The following is a 16232-nucleotide window of genomic DNA, read 5'->3' as shown; positions in this document are numbered from 1 at the left end:
TAGGTTTTGAGCAAATTCCCTCAAGTTAGGCCAAAGGCATAGAGGCTCTACACACAATCTGTGTGTAGAGCCCAATTGGGCTCTGTGGGGAGAGAGCACTTAGCCCGCTCTCCCCGCACACGAGCAGGCTGAGCAGATGCTGAGCCCTGTATCGGCCGCCCACACGATTACCAGCTCTGTCACGGAACCAGTAGGGGCAGGGGGATTGGGGGCCGTCTTGCCCCCAGAAGTCCCAGGACACTTGTGCAGGGCATTCTGGGAAGACCCCCAAGCCCAGTAGGCTTGTTGTGGCCTCCCAGTCGGGGGTCTACTCATGAGTCGCCATGGCGCAGAGCCGCACTGCGGCATCTCACGATCTTGCAAATGGGGTTAGCGGAGCTCATTTAAGGGGAGGGTTACTTTGGTGGGCTAGCAACGGTTGAACCACCAGGCTCGCCCACAAGCACGGTGGTTCTCATGATGGGGGAAAACTGAGCTGGGCTCTGTTAGCCCGGTTTTTCTCCATTGTGAGAATAGCCTCACTGATTCACACATGGGTAGTTTACATGGGTGTGAGCAAGCATGGTAACAGTTTAGGGGAATCAGATCATTTCACTCATTCTTTGCAAAGTGCTTACTTTTTCTGTCCCTGTTTTTTCTTTCTCATGCTTTCTCTGTTTATTCTCATTTTCCCTTCTCTCTTTCCTTTTATTTGTGTATTTTTGTTCAGTTATGAAAAGTTTGAGAAGTGCTGCATAAGCTGCCTGAGCAGTGGGGAATATTTATTTGTTAATTTTTATTGATTGATTGATTTGATTTGTTTTTTATACTGCCCTTCCAAAATGGCTCAGGGTGGTTTACAATTAAAACAAACCATTAAAACAGTAAAGAGCTAAAACCAGAATTAAAAAACAATATAACAACAATTAACAATTTAAAAACATTTAAAAACAACAATTAAACAATTGCAGTAATTAAAAACCCTTTGAATAAAGCTTGGAATAAACTTTGGACTGTCTGCATCGATAGCATCACCAGCAAAGAATCCTGTGGCACCTTAAGGAGTAACAAATGTATGTAGGCCTAGCCTTTTTGTGGGCTAGAGCCCACTTCATCAGATATATGAACAGGACAGTTGGTATGTCCCATTTCTTTGCAAAGCACAAATTAATATAAGGTCCAGTCTGTGGATTGTCCAGATTAGTGACCCACTGGTAACTAATCAACATAACCAGAAGGCAGAGAGAAAAGGAAATGGAAAGATAGGGAAACCCCGATTTAAAATTCTGGTATTTTGGCATTGTTAAATCTGCAAATTTATTTTACATTTTATATCCTGCTCTTCCTCCAAGGAGCCCAGAGTGGTGTACTACATACTTAGGTTTCTCCTCACAACAACCCTGTGAAGTAGGTTAAGCTGAGAGAGAAGTGACTGGCCCAGAGTCACCCAGCAAGTCTCATGGCTGAATGGGGATTTGAACCCAGGTCTCCCCAGTCCTAGTCCAGCACTCTAGCCATTACACCACACTGGCTCTCTAAGAGACAAGGTTTAAAAATATACATAGCATGAATTCTGATTTAGCAGTCTGATGCTGAACCTTTTTGTTGAAGTGTGGTGATTCTAAGGTCAGCAACAGAATGTGCTGAGAGACTAAAATGTACTCACACTGCTTTCTGAATAGTGCAATTTTTAGTGTCTAATGTATGTCTCATGATGTAGAGACTGACCTGTTTGGCACATGTAAACAGCATCAGGATATTGTTGGCATATATCACATAAGAGGATATACAGGTGAATGAATCATTTCTTGTATGGTTGACATAGGGGCGATTCTCACGATCGCCCAAAAGTGGGCTAATGGAGTCTAGCCCGCTTTTGGGCTATCGTGTGCTGCAAAAGGAGCTACATGGCTCCAGGCAGCTAACCGCCCTAAATACCCCTCCCCTAAGACGAAGTTAATGGAGTGAGCGCTCCATTAACCTTCTCTTTTTGCTCTTGTGTTGCTGCGGTGCATGGCAACACACAAGTAGACCCCTAACCGGAAGGCTGCTTGGTCCGTGTTTCAAGACAGGTCGGATGGGTTCAAGACGGGTTGCAGCCTCCCGGGCTCAGGGGTCTACCCAGAATGCCCCCCACGCTAAGTTGCGTGGGGCATCCTAGAACTTCTGGGGGCCACATGGCCCCCAATCCCTGCAGCCCCCGCTGGCTCTGTGACGGAGCCGGCAGTCATGTGGGCAGCCGATCTGGCCACCCAGGGATGTCGGCTTGATCGTCTGTGGGGAGAGCAGGCTAATCCCACTTTCCCCGCAAACCCACTTCCAGTGAGTCTCACTGATCGTGAGACTCACCTCATTATTTGGTTCTGTCATAGTGCTGCCAAAACACTGACAGGAAAAGAGAGTTTAAAGTGATTTAAAGCAGGATTTACTTTGTGCATCGTGTGCCTTGACCCCAAAACGTTTAGAATTTCTTAGCTTATTGCTGGAAAAGGGATTAGAATTTTAAATATGTTTTTCTTTTAACAAATTAGCATTCCTGAATTTCAAATATATTTTGCTGAGGCACAATGCATTGTGAATAAGATTAACTGAATGTCAGCAAGCATTTGGATGATCAACAATGAAAAGAATTTAATCATGGTTGAATTTTAAATACATCTCCTAGCTACTGAAGACATTCGAATGGTTTATCGCTTCTCTAAAACGTTTTGTCTTTCAAAAGCACAGTGGATTTGCTGCATCAGTAAATGTAACTTGTATTCTTAAAGGGAATTATCTGCCATTAATTGATTGATTAAATGCCATCAAGTCAGTGTCAACTCTTAGCGACCACATAGATAGATTCTTTCCAGGATGATCTGTCTTCAACTTGGCCTTTAAGGTCTCTCAGTGGTGTATTCATTGTTGTTGTAATCGAGTCCATCCACCTTGCTGCAGGTCGTCCTCTTCTTCTCTTTCCTTCAACTTTTCCCAGCATTATGGAAAAAGGGAGCTGGGTCTTCGCATAATGTGTCCAAAGTATGATAGTTTGAGCCTGGTCATTTGTGCCTCGAGTGAAAATTCTGGATTGATTTGTTCTATGATCCATTGTTTGTTTTCCTGGCTGTCCATGGTATCCCCAAAAATCTTCTCCATCACCCAAGTACAAAAGCATCAATGCTTTTTCTATCTTGTTTCTTCAAAGTCCAGCTTTTGCATCCATAGAGTGTCACAGGGAAAACAATTGTCTGAACGATTCTAATCTTTGTAGGTGTAGACACATCACAGCAGCTAAATATCCTTTCCAAGGCCTTCATTGCTACCCTACCAAGTGCTAGTCTGCGGTGTATTTCTTGATTGCTGGATCCTTTACTGTTGATGGTCGATCCTAAAAGGCAGAAGCTATCCACAACTTCAGTATCTTCATTATCAATTCTGAGTCTGGTTGCTATACCTGTTGTCATTAGTTTAGTCTTCTTTACATTTAATTGTAGTCCCATTTTATCACTGTGCTCCTTGACTTTCATTACTAGAGCTTGCAAATCATCTGCATTCTCAGCTATCAGAGTGGTGTCATCAGCATAGTGCAGGTTATTGATGTTTCTTCCTCCAACTTTAAAACCATGCTCATCTTCTTCCAATCCAGCTTCTCTCAGTATATGTTCAGTATATCAACTGAATAAAGAAGGAGACTGTATACAGCCTTGTCTTACTCCTTTGCCGATCTGGAACCAGTCTGTTTCACCATGTTCCGTCTGGACTGTGGCTTCCTGCTCTGTGTATATGTTTCTCATGAGAACTCATCTTCTGGGCAATTTCCACCATCTGTTCTGACATGCATTTTGCTTTCTTCTGTTTCTTGGTCCTTGGCAGTCTCTTTTCACATTCATCCTTAACAACTTCTTTGATTTCATCCCACAGTTCCTCTAGTTCCTTATCAATGAGGTTCAGAACTTCAAAATGGTTCTTGATGTTCTCCTTGAAAATGGTGGGTACATTCTCAAGATCATATCATGGAAGCTGGATATTTGGCCATAGTGCAATAAAATCAGGCAACACAATCATGGGCACACATCAGTTTGCATTGCAGAATGAAAGCTATTCAGAATAATTTTAGCTTGAGGTGGAAAAAGCACACACTGATTGAGTGGATTCCAAGTGTTTCAGTCTCCAGTCAATGCATCACATCTTGGTCATTGGTTTCATGTTCTTCTTGTAGTGGTATTGTGAAACCTGTCATCTTACTGGTAAAATGGGGACACCTACAACAATAGACACAGAAGGAAGACCTTTTTTTTCCTAAGGAGAGGAAGTGTTTGCATTTAAGGCTTATACAATCAGAAAAGCTGCATTCTACTCTTGTACATTACAATAACAGCAATTTCCCTTACAGTCAAGAAGCAGCATTTCAAATATATCTAGCAGTCATTCTTCCTTTTTTAGTTCCCTGCATGTTGATTTTTCATTCAAGTGTGGTTAACTTGATCAAAAGCCTTTCTGCAGGACAGCTTTAATCATGTCTGTTCATCCTTGATCCTGTTTGCTTAGCAAAGGTTGGGACATCAGCTTTCACTGTAGTACTGACTTTGTTGTTAGCACTGTTACCAGCAATTCATGTCAAAGAACTATGCTGGAGCTCTTCCTTGCTGTTATTCCCACACTGCAGACAGAAAGAGTGAATAAATGGTGCTTCTACACACTTGGAAATGTACTGGATGCTGGAAAATATCAGATAACCTAAAGTTTGTGGATCTGCACTTCAGGAGAGAGCACGCCAGAAGCGTCAGAATATCTCAATGTCTCAGGCGCCAGCAACAATATTTAGTTGACAGGTAGATTTTTTAATGGGGGTGACACAGTGCTGTACTCCTGTCTAACAGTTAAGGTATCCCCGAATAGATATTAGCATTGTAATATAGCACTGGCACAGTGGTGCTGGTGGTGGGCACCATAAGAAGAGATTAAAAATCTGGTCATGCAGAGACCAGAGCAGATATCTGCAACTTCTAGCCTAAAGTATGATGGATGCTGGCCTGGGACAGGGGACTTTGGGCAGAGGCACTAAGGCTGTGGCATTTAATCCAAGAGGATATTTATTCTATTCCTTTGCTCCTGGTTTTTAGATGGTAGGCTAAAGCAGTCCTCTTTTAGAGGGCCTTTGGAACTTTCTGATTGTTTTCAGCAATTGGTTGGCTTTTGGCTATTCTTTTACTGTTCTTTTTATGTATTATATTGCATTTTATGGTTGCTGTGATTTGTATTTTTAAGTTAAATTTATAAGCCGTCATGTAAACCCATTGCGCCAAAAAAACAGTAAAAACATTAGCTGGCATCCCGACTAAGCCGGCACCTGGGAAGACACACTGTGCTGCAGAAAAATGTATTAGCTCTGCAGTGAGGAGTGTGCAGTGTGGGTTGGGGAGTGATTTTCATCAGTCTCTGCTTCTGCTGAAAGTGTTCTGTGCCACCCGAAAATATGTCCCTGAGGGTCATGCTGCGCTCAAGGGCATATTTTTGGGTGACTCCAGGAACTTATGGGGGAAAGCAGAAATTGACAAGAATCAACTATTTTTTGCACTACCGTCCTCTAGAACAGGGATTCTCAACATTGGGTCCCCAGATGTTATTGGACCAACTCCCATAATCCCCAGCCCCAGTGGTCTTTGGTTGGGAATTATGGGAGTTGAAGTCATAAGAACATAAGAACAGCCGTGCTGAATCAAGTCCAAGGCCTATCTAGTCCAGCATCCTGTTTCACACAGTGACCCACCAGATGCCGCTAGAAGCCTACGGGCTGGAGTTGAGGGCATGCCCTCTCTCCTGCTGTTACTCCCCTGCAAGTTATTTAGAGGCATTCTGCCTCTGAGACTGGAGGTGGCCTATACCCCTCCAACTAGTAGCCCATGATAGACCTCTCCTCCATGAACTTATCTTAAAGCCATCCAGGTTGTTGGCTGTCACCACATCTTGTGGCAGAGAATTCCACATGTTGATTATGCATTGTGTGAAAAAGTACTTCTGCTTGTTGGTCCTAGATTTCCTGGCAATCAATTTCATGGGATGACCCCTGGTTCTAGTGTTATGGGAGAGGGAGAAGAATTTCTCTTTATCCACTTTCTTCACACCATGCATGATTTTATAGACCTCTATTCATGTCTCCCTGAAGTCCAATAACATCTGGGGACCCAGTGTTGAGAATCCCTGCTCTAGAAGCCTTCTGCAGCATGGTCATATCTTCTGTAATAGTAATTACTCTACCACATTCTGCTTATTGTTTTCCCCCCCTTGTTGGATAGTCTGGTGGGGGTTCTTTTTTGTGGTTTGTGTGCATAGATCCCAGTACACTATATTTTCTGCTTGAAACTGCAACATGGCCATAGCAGCAATGCCATGGTGCCATAGCAGGGAGGGAGTGGGGATGGAGAGGCTTCCTTCCCTGCTGCAGCTGCAGCTAGGTAAGTGAGTAGGTGGGAAAGGAGTGGGTGTTATTCTCCAGGTTACATTACGGTACAAGCTGATGGATGATGATTTGACCTGATTTGCAATACTAGTGCACTTTATGAACACGATACATTTATTTTATGAACCAGATCATTGTAAAGTTCAGTATCATCACTAATTATTTCCCCACCCTAGGAAATGTTTTATTAAGCCATTTCATTTTGTCTTGTCCTTCAGAACTCTATTAGTGTTGTTAAAGTCTCTACAAGCGCTAGAGAAAATTGTCTAAAATGCAAGTCATTTCTTCACAATTCTGGATATTCCCCAACTTGTCCTAGTAAATGCTGCCATTTACCAGAATATTACGGAAACAAGAGTGAAATTAGACATTTATTGAAGTCACTTGGTGGTTCTCGAGATGTATCAGTAAATGTTTTGAGACACTAGGCTTGTTGTCAACTCCCCCCCGCCCACCAGGATCATAGTAAATGACATCCTCGAAATGATGGAAATGGAGACGAGATGCTACCTGGCCCTTTCAAAGTAGTGCTTCTCTTATATTTAGCAAGGCAAGAGCAACTGTCCCTATCCTTCCTCCGCATAGCATCCCTCCAGTGGTTGTCACTGGTGCCTAACTTATGTTTCTTTTATTTATTGTGAGCCCTTTTGGGACAGGGAACTGTCTTATTCATTTATTTATTATTTTTCTATGTAAACCACATTGAGCACTTTTATTGAAAAACAATATATAAATATTAGTTGTAGTTTGTGTTTATTTACTGAGGACACTAGCTGGGTTTGAGATTTACCAGAGCAATCATCACAGCACTTGTTTTAGACATTTACAAAACCAACCATGGAAAATGCTGGAAATCAGGGTGAAATCTGGTCATTTATCAAGAACATTTGGTCAGTCTTCAGATTCATGGTAAATGTTCTGATACTTCTTGCTTCCTTCTAAAATCTTAAGAATTATTAATCAGTGTTACCTGGACAGTTCGTATGAACTTAATTCGGGTAGGAAAAGCCTCCTGCTCTAGTTTGGGAGCTGTGTGCTTATGATTGTATGTGAGTTACAAATCAAGGGCTGAGGCACTGGCAGTGATCGTGTGCTAAGCACGAGGTAGGAAGGAAAGTTCTATAGGGTAGGAGGCTTCTCCTCCCCTAATTATGATTGTGTGAACCACCTTGCTGCCTAACAAGCCTCTAACATAAGTTGCTGTGAGACATAGGTGCACTCACAGGTTTAGGCATACAATGATTTTCAAATTATGCATACCTACAATGATATCTGAATAGTGTAGGGATAACTGTTCCTTAAATATTAACCTTGAGCACTATCCAGCCGTTTAACTCTTTTAGGTCCCATTGATTGGTATGCTGAATTCTCCCATGCCAATTAATTGGAATTAAAAATATAGAACTTTGGGTGAGTCATTCCCTCACTTATTTGGGCTAAATTGGTAATATTCAGGTTTCTATTCAATGGCTGAGGATCTTCCAGTTGTGTGTAGGTGGGAAAGTAGGAGGTTGTGTGATAAAAAGGGAAGGCTGAGTAAGTAGGAATGGGAGGCAGGAGCAGGGTGGCCAGAACCTAAGGGGTATACTCGTGGGTCAAATGGGCTGTAAGCCAGAATTTGGCTTTTAAAAAGCCAAATCTGGCCACCTAGGGCAGGAGCTATGCTGGGGGAAAAAGACTCTTCTGGGAGCAAAAAACCCCAACAGTTGTCAACATAATTGGGTTTCTTCTTGCAACGCCTGGATATCCTGATCACGCTTTTCTTTTTCTTTTTGAATTGGCGACTATTCTACTTAAAAGCACAGTTTTATATTATTTTCTGCTGTTCTACACCATCTGCAGCAACCTTCTGGTTCTTTTTGGTCCTATTTTATCTCATCTATACTTGCTAATTCTGCTGATTCTTTTGCCACATGCTCTTGCATCATTCCTTCTGGTCCGTCTCTCCTGACTTCATTTGTCCAGTCCCCCAGGCATCACCAATCTGGCATCTCTTCAGTGTGCCTCTTTTCCATTTGCAACCTATTTTCAGTGTCTCTATTTCTATATCCTTCCAATACGTTGTGCTGACAGGGCAGCAAACCTGCAAATTAAAATTGAACAGACACTTTTCCTAGTGTCCCTTTGCAGATATAGACAATATTTAAGAGACCTGGGCAGGCTGACAATAAGGCTGTTCTCATGGGCAGCCTAACCCAGCAAACCTGGCCTGGGTGGTTGTTATTTATTTATTTGATTTGATTTGATTTGATTTGATTTGATTTGTATACCGCCCTTCCAAAATGGCTCAGGGCGGTTTACAATTAAAACAAACCACTAAAACAGTAAAGAGCTAAAACAAATTTAAAAACAATATAACAATTTACAATTTAAAATCATTTTAAAACAACAATTAAACAATTACAGTGATTAAAAACCTCAAAATTGGGTTTTGAATTTTAAAATAGACCAGATATTAAAAACCCAAATATTTAGGAAGCTGAGAAAGCTTGGGTGAAAAGATAGGTTAAGCTGCTCATGTGCAGCATGGGATCCACATGGATCCCGGTGCTGCCCGCCTGCCTAACCCCACTTTGGAGCCTGGCCATTAGCCAAGGTTAAGAGTGCAAATGCACCCTTAACCCCAGCGCTGGGATCGTATGTGTGCTCAGGCTGCTTGCCCCTGAGGGTCCCCCCCAGCTCCACCCCCACTATCTTCTTCATTATCTCTCTCACTCTGAGGGTCCACTGGCCCCCTCTCACCTAGCTATGCCCCTGCTTGGAACCATCTGAGATCCAACAGTGGTGTACTCTTGGATCCCTACCTTGGTAAAGACCTTTGCTTGGCTTAGCAGCAGGATAATCTCTAGCAATCTGTCAGTTATATAGATGGAAAAAACTACACATACCAACTTTATTTTTTGCAAAATTCCAAATAATAGTTGGTAATAAATTCTGTTTATTTCAATAGAAATTACTTTCAAATAATGAGGAGATTCTCATGATCAGCAAAAAGTGGGCCAAGGGAGCCTAGCCCGCTTTTTGCCAGTTGTCTGCTGGCACGGGAGCCACGCAGCTCCTGGCAGCAAACCTCCCAAAGTAGTCCTCCCCTTAGCCGAGGTTAATGGAGAAAGCACTCCATTAACCTCGTCTTTCTGATCATGTATTGCCGCGGAGCATCTCCGTGCCATGGCAACACATGAGGAGAGCCCCGCCAGGAGGCTGAAACAAGCCTCCTGGCCCTGGGTGTCTCTCCAGCATGCCCCATGCACTTGCGTGGGGCATCCTGGAACTTCCAGGGGCCACATGGCCCCCGATCCCTGTAGCCCCCGCTGGCTCCGTGACGGAGCCGGCAGTCATGTGGGCGGCTGATCCAGCCGCCCAGGCTGTTGCCTTGATCGTCTGCAGAGAGAGCGGGCTAAGCCCACTCTTCCCGCAGAACCCCCTCTGGCGAGTCTCACTGATCATGAGACTCACCTCATTATCTTTAGGATCAGAGTTTTCACTTAGGCTTGTATCAGGTGCAACCTGTGTTAGCTCCAAGGGTAAATGGGTCAGGACTTCAGCTCCAAACAGGACTGCAAGAAAGTTGAGTATGACAACATAAGAGAGATGTTGTCCCTGCAGCTCCCTGGTGCTGACTGATGGTTTGTGATTTAGTCCTTCTCCTTCCCTGTATGCAGGGGGGTATCCATGATGGGGCAGTCAGGGCACGTTCCCCAGGCACCCCCTGAAAGGGGGGTGCCATTTTTTAAAAAAAATTTTAATAGCCGCCAAAAACAAAATGGCCACCATGCATGCTCAAATGGCCTCTGTGAGGCCCTAGACCATACCAGGCCTCACAAAGACCATTTGAGCATGTGCAGTGGCCATTTTGTTTTCAGTGGCCATTAAAAAAATATTTTAAAAAATGGCCACTGCACATGCTCTAATGGTCCCTGCGAGGCCCTAGGCCTTGCCAGACCTCACAGAGGCCATTTGAGCATGCGTGGTGGCCTCCAAAATGGCCACCATGCCGATCTTTGCAGGCCTGAATAGGCCCAAAAATCAGCCTGGGACGGGCTGTGGCGGTGAATTAAGAGGCTGGGGGGGACCTTTGCAGACCTTCCCCCCAGCCTTTAGGAAGCCCCCCAAAGGGGCTACAGGTTAAAAAAAAATAATATAATATAAGTCACTGTACACATATTCAGTTTGGCACTATGTACAGAGAATCAGGGCTTGTGAATACTGAGCTGAAGCTTATGAGCTAGATTGTATTCATTTGCTCTTACTTTCCCTTCTTGTGATAAGTGAGTTAAAAGTGATGTCTTAATAATATGGCTATTAATGGTGAGTTTGTCTTTGAATCAGTGTGAAATCCTTAGTATTAAGGCCCACTGGGAGTTTCTTGCTCTCTTTCTCTCATTTTAACTATCTTTCTGAAATACTAGAATATATTCCAAGCAGTGACATAGTTTACTCTGTATATCCTTTAATTATTTTCAGAGTATCTGGTAAAAGTCAAATTCTCCATTTATTTTTAAAACTTATGTAATTGAGATGCTACAATGCATAGTAGACAAGCACTTCTGTTTAGTTTTCCAAGTACACCTCCACATAGTATTTGGGTATTTCATGTGCCCCAGCATACTGAAATTTGTAGTTTTCCAGCATTTTTTGGTCTGGCTACGTCCACTGCTAAATAGTTTTTGAAATTTTAAAAGATTAATGAGCTTCACTTGTATTTTTGATCTGATATTATGGTAAAGTTGTCTGAAAGATGGGTGTCAGATATTTGGACAGGGGACGCAATTTCAGTGCTTGACCTAGGCGCCATTTTCCCTAGATACACCTCTGCTTGTATGACTTGTTTAAAGGCACCTTGCCTGATGTTCTAAGTACTGGCTCTGGTGGCATTGGGGGACCTCTATTTGGGCTGCCAGGTCCTTGAGGAACTCCTTCGAGTCAGAGGATGAAGGCAGGGTTTTGTCCTTGGGTTGTGGTGAGTGTGCTGGCTCTGATTCTCCTGGTGTGGAGCGTCCCAGTGACATGGAGCCACCCACAGCCTCCATTGCAGGGTCTTCCCATCCTATCTCATCTCCATAACTGTCCACCTCATCCCTCAATTTGGGGCTCCCAGAACTGGGGTCACAACCAAGTCAAGCAGGGGAGCTATCTAGCCAGAGAGCTTCAGCCTAGCAACAAGAAGTTGGTCAGAAAAGGTGTTGCATCCAAGCACACTGTGAAAGGGCTGTCCCACCCCTTCCTGGAGCAGAGGCAGGGCCCTGATATAGAGGCTACTTGAGTCTGTGATTCCTCCTCCCAAATAGGGCTCAGAGACAGAAAGTCTTGTGCTGCAATGCAGATGCTGGTTTAATTGTTTTTGAATCAAGAATAGCAGCCAGAATGGAACCACAACAAAGGAGAAAGGGGTTTCAGCCTCTGCCCTGCCACAGTCCCAATCTAGATTTCCCCCTATAAGTGCTATTGGCACCACTTTATTCCTTGTTCTGTTATCTGCACCTGAAGGTCTCGCTCATTCACTTTCCTGTCCAAATTTCTCTTCAGAACTCCCTTCTTATACAAAAGTTTCCTGGAACATCATATTTTGCATCTTAAACTACTGTTTTTTCTCTGCCTATTGTTGGGCCTACCTAAGGGTCACTGCATATGTTACATATAAGACAGATCCCTACATTGTCATTATGCATCAATGGTGCCTTTCCCCATAATGTTTGAAGGGCATTTGCATGTCTGAATACACTTTGTGAACAAGTCTCAACTTGTTTTAATTGCTACTAGCTGAGGCTCCTGTATGTATGTCTACCATGTGTTTTCAGACACTGTTCTCTGTATATTACAGAAAAGATGCAGTTGACCCATAGCGGAAATACGGGGATGTGTTTCTTGCTGTGCTGTGTGAGTGGATTCCATCCTACCCCTATGAGAAAAATGTTAATGATTAGCATTTTATATATAGATGGGATTAAGGTTTTGCAGCAATTATTACATTTATCAAAAACCTTGAACATTATAATAAACTGTTAAAATAATTAACAGTATTTTTATAAATATATATCACAATCTACACACTTCATCTTTTGGTTTCTGGTGGAACTGAGGGTTGTCCATTATCTGAAAGAAATCTTTTTATACTTTTCCTATTGGGAATTTTTTAGAGCGAACTGAATCACATTTTCTGACAAAACAGTCTCTCCCCGCCACCCCCAAGGAGTGCTTACTTTATATGCAGTGACAGCTGAGAAGAAGGCGCAGAAAGACAAGACTAACATAGCTTTAACCTTGCCTGTATCTAAGTCTCAACTGCTAAATGTTTAATGAGGAGAATTTACCTTCCTACTCCTTTTCCTTGCATTTTAAAGAGGAGGAGTATGTTCTTTACTTCCACTGTTATTCCTTGGTTCTTTTGACTGGTTTTTAGTGGGGAGGGAAGTTGTTTTTGTCCTTGGAACATGGCAATATCTAGCCATATGTGATTTCTGCATTCAGAATGCGAGTTGTACGCGGATTCAAGCTGGGCTTTGTTCCAAGCAATGGCAACTGTCTCTCTATGGCACAGGAGGTTCTCTTGTTCAATGTGTTATGTGTGTGTCAGTCTTATTTATGCAAAGGATGAGCATGGAACTGGCATGGAGGCCACTAGGTCAAAATTATTGCCACTCTTTAAGGAATGGTGGGAAAGAATAAAATTAATATGTCTTAGTAAATTACATAACCTTCGTTTGATCTTCCTCACTTTTACCTATCAGCATTCTTCTCTAGCTAGAGCTGATGCTTCCATTCATTGCCCTGTTTATGCAGCACAAATTGCAAATCAGCAGGCAAGATTAAAGTGGCTGGTTGCCAATGTGGATTCCTCTTCTGTTGTGCTTGCTTGTTAGCACCAGTGGAAGTTTAAGAATGCTGACACTATGTGAAAGTGATCCGCTTACTTTCTTATTACTTGTTTGAAGGGGTTTTTTGTGTGAGGCTTCATTTAATCATAGCTTTTCTGGACATATATTTTGATTAGCAAATTTTTCTTCTGTTGAGAAATACTTTTCGATGTCACACATTCCCTAACTATTCTAATGTACTGCAGAGTTATAAGCAGCAAATAGCATGATTAAATTAAAGCTATACATCAGATTGATATCTTGATCCTAAGCACCCTACATCACCATCATACATTTATATGGCCGTTGTTATAAAGATAGATCATGTTCTTTATCTCAGCTATTCTTACCTACTTACAAGGTTTTTAAGTAGGTCAATAATATCGTTGATATCCATATTGTTGAAGGCGACAGCTAGTAACTTGCTAAAAGCCACCAATTTATATTCATGGCAGAAGCAAAATTTGAACTAGAGCCTGATTCACAGCCCTGTGTCTCAGGCTAGAGTGCCATCGAGTGTTGAAGATGGTGTGAGAGAAGAAGTAACTGCATGCAGTGTGTCTGGGAAACCAAGTTTTGCAGGTTTTGTAGTGTTCCAAAACCTATTTGACCAGAGTCAACAGCGGGACAAATAAATGTGTACAGCAAGAGCAACAACAGACTGCCCTGAGCCGCTTTAGGAAGGGTGGTATATAAATTTAATTAATTAATTAATTAATTAATTAATTAATTAAAATAAATAATACTTGAATCATACCATTTTGAGTGCTTTTTAAAACTACTCTCTGTTTAATCCTTTGTTATACTGAACAGTAGTATACTTCCACCCTACCTCTCTAATTCCCATGGATTGGTGTTTCTCAACAAGACAGGCAGATGACTGTTTGAATGCTGGTGCAGTCACAGTGCAGAGAGCAGGACGTGGACTTTCCAGACAGCAAAACATATCCTTGTGGTTGTGTTCATCCCACAATGGTGTGAGTCACTGTTTTTAACACCATTGTTCATTAAATAAACAATGCTGCAATCTGTTTTATTGTAAACCGCCCAAAGATATGAGTTTTGGGTGCTATATAAATATGCCACATACATGTACATATGCCACATACATGTACATATGCCACATACATACTGCTACAGTTGTTTGTCTTGTGAAAGATGGCTTTGGGGTAGCCAGCCTGCCTTTATGATAGTGGAGCTCTTCTCATGATCAGTGAGAAGAGCTCCGTGGAGGTCTGCAGGGAGAGCAGGTTTGACTCATCCTCCCCACAGACGACTGAGCTCTGATCCCTGGGCGGGTGGATCGCCCACCCATACGGCCAGCTGTACTCCTAGCAGCTCTGGAAGTCAGGGTGACGAGATGAGCCGCCCCACGCCACCCCACCCCTGAGCTCCGATAATGCACCGTGCAAGTGGTGGGGATCCCCCTCCCCCCAAAGTGTGCCAGCTGTGGCTGCTGACACACAATTATAAAAATGAGGTTACTGGAGTGCTTGCTTCCTTAACTTCATTTAAGAGGGTGGCTGCTTAGGCGGGTTTGCCGCCATGTAGCCACCACGATCGGGCCTGGGCCTGGCAGTTCACATGAACATGCAAAACCAGGCTGGGCTCCCTTAGCCCAGTTTTGCACGCTCATGTGAATAGCCTCAGTGTGTTCCTAAGACCCCCGACTCCTCCCATATCTATATCATGTAATGACAGCTGCACATAGATGCAACAGTGTATATGGAGGTATGTTTGTGACTGGCATAATGATGAGGTGCTAATTATTACAATGCCACAGATTATTGAAATTAGAGAAGAGTAATGGTAATTGTGGTTAATTAACATAGGAATTTATATATTAATCATTGCCCCAGGGGAGTGAAAAAAGAAAGATCACAGTTATGTTAGCATATGATATGGTGAAGGGCAAAGGGCTATGTGTAAAAAAGCATCTGCTTTGATGGTCTGGGAAAGACCCTTGTCCAAAGCCCTGGACAGCTGCTGCCTGTAAGTCCTAGGCCTGCTCAACTTTGGTCCCCCAGCTGTTTTTGGACTACAACTCCCATAATCCCCAGCCACAGTGGCCAGTAGCCAGGGATTATGGGAGTTGTAGGCCAACATCTGCAGGAGGGCCGAAGTTCAGCAGCCCTGAATACTGAACTAGATGAAGCAATGGTTGGACTCATACAAGGCAGCTTCCTATGAATTGCTGGCATATGTTATATAACAAAAGAAATGGGGGGGGGTTCCTAATTTTTGAAATATGTAGGCTTTTAATCCTCATTCTCCAATTTTATCTTTGATTACCATAGTTCTACTTTGTTTCCATAGGGTACAGTTTTTTGAAACCCATTTTTTGCCAGGGCATTCCTGCCTCTCCCTACATAAAAATGTTCAGCCTTTCAGTACTTCACAGAAGATAGAAAACCACCACCATGCCATGCATTACATTCAAAATCACCTCATTTCCTCTACTTCCCATGTTGTCGTTAGCTGCCCCATTCATTTTCTTGAAGTGAAGTTTATGGTGAAAGTGATAGTGTTGAAAACACCAGATAACCGTGGTTTTCCCTAACCTGTCCACATGGGAGCCTTCACTAGCTTGTCCACCCACCCACTTCTAGAATATCAGAATCCCCACTTGGAGGGAGGGGGGGAGTCAAATAGATAGAGGCAACTCTAGATACGTTTTGAAGTATAAGATTACTTTTTGTCCTTATAACTTCTATATCCTATATTAGGTTTCTCTGCATTTTGTGACTGGCATTTTAAAACACCAAGTTCTGGCATAATTGGTTCCTATGTGAAGAAAAGAACACCTGGACCAAAACTAGCTCCCTTGTTAAATAGCCCCTAGCAGTATTCTCCCTTCCAGCCAGGGATTCTTTACTGCCTATGGAACTCACAGTAGGGGTGAGAGAATCAGGGCAGTGCCTTTCTCAGTATGGAACTCTGAATGAATTAAAACCAAAGCC

General features: G+C 42.9%; 1 protein-coding gene across 3 annotated transcripts in view; it reads left to right on the top strand.

Annotated features, from left to right (window-relative positions):
• Window positions 1–16232, top strand: part of LANCL3 (LanC like family member 3) — a 72774-nt gene that overhangs the window by 14314 nt on the left and 42228 nt on the right. The gene's annotated exons all lie outside the window — the stretch shown is intronic.

This window comes from Hemicordylus capensis, chromosome 3, assembly GCF_027244095.1.
Source record: "Hemicordylus capensis ecotype Gifberg chromosome 3, rHemCap1.1.pri, whole genome shotgun sequence".
Lineage (NCBI taxonomy): Eukaryota > Metazoa > Chordata > Lepidosauria > Squamata > Cordylidae > Hemicordylus > Hemicordylus capensis.
This window is presented reverse-complemented; position numbering and strand designations above follow the sequence as displayed.